The sequence below is a fragment of the Nematolebias whitei genome, chromosome 11, assembly GCF_014905685.2.
Source record: "Nematolebias whitei isolate Nwh7 chromosome 11, NemWhi1, whole genome shotgun sequence".
Classification (NCBI taxonomy): Eukaryota; Metazoa; Chordata; class Actinopteri; order Cyprinodontiformes; family Rivulidae; genus Nematolebias; species Nematolebias whitei.
This window is the reverse complement of record NC_056508.1, coordinates 48,372,228-48,373,423: the sequence shown is the minus strand read 5'-3', so window position 1 is coordinate 48,373,423 and position 1,196 is coordinate 48,372,228. Positions and strand designations below refer to the sequence as shown.

The window sequence follows — 1,196 nt, the reverse complement described above, 5'->3', positions numbered from 1 at the left end:
GGGGGGGGGGGGGGGGGGGGGGGGGGGGGCTCTGGCCTATGCTACGACTTTCCCTTAAAATTCAATGTCTTCACCGGCCTATATGTACATGTATCACATCTATTTATGTTGCTTTGCTGTGGTAGTTTTTTGATGCCTCAAATCATGCCCTGTCTAGGACAAGTTGTGAGAGATCTTTTTTATACCGTCTCTCCTCATGTTTACTTCCCTTTTCTCGTCTAAGCACAAATATTATTCTGAGGAAGAATAAGAGGGCCGCGCTAATTAGCAGCAGCTATGTGCTCTACGTCCATCTTTCAGACAACTGTATGTACATGCTATCGTTGTATCTTGGTGCAATGATAATGAAGTTTATTCTGATTTTGATTCTGAACATGCAAACTCCACCCAGAAATGCCCCCCATTGGGATTTGGACTGGAATATCCTTCTCGCTGAGAGGCAGCAGCTCTACCAGCTGCACCACTGTGCTGCCCTGAGAGAAATTTCAAAGTTAAAATTTTATGTAATTTAAATTCAAAATGAAACTACAAGTGTACTTGTGGTATACCCAACATCACAAACATCTACACCTCGAAATGCAGGAAGAGGGCCACCTGCATCATGAAGGACCCCACTCACCCAACACACATACTTTTTGCCCCGCTCCCCTCAGGTAGGAGGTTGAGGAGCATTAACTGTAGAACCACTAGACTGAGGAACAGCTTCTACCCTGAAGCAGTTAGACTCATGAATGTCTAACCAGAAAAATCAGTGTGAAAAAAGACTATAATGCCAAATAAATTGGTGATGTGTGACTTATCTGTGCTGTTGATTATCTCAGGCTGCTGATTATCTCATGCTGCTGTATCCATTACACATCTGCTCACCATGGAGTCATGTTCAGGCTGCTGTTGTTATGCTGTATTGTGTTACATTATTAGTGTTTAGTGTATATCTTAGATCCTTGTATACTGTTTCTTTTTTTCCTTTTTTATAGTTTTGTTATTGTTGGGTTATTTGGGACCCTAAGTACATAATTTCGTTCCACCTCATGTACCACATGTGTTGCAAATGACAATAAATTTGACTTGAATTTGAACATGAAGTGTACATTTTGATTTATAAACTGTAGAAGTGTAAAGTTTGAGGGACTAAAAAGTTCCTTTAAAAAAGACTTTTGTAAAGTTTAAACATCATAAAAGTTGAACATTCTGTG

At 40.3% G+C, this 1,196-nt stretch overlaps 1 protein-coding gene across 1 annotated transcript in view; it reads right to left on the bottom strand.

Moving 5' to 3' along the window:
• Window positions 1–1,196, bottom strand: part of LOC119417386 (galactose-specific lectin nattectin) — an 8,590-nt gene that overhangs the window by 6,179 nt on the left and 1,215 nt on the right. The gene's annotated exons all lie outside the window — the stretch shown is intronic.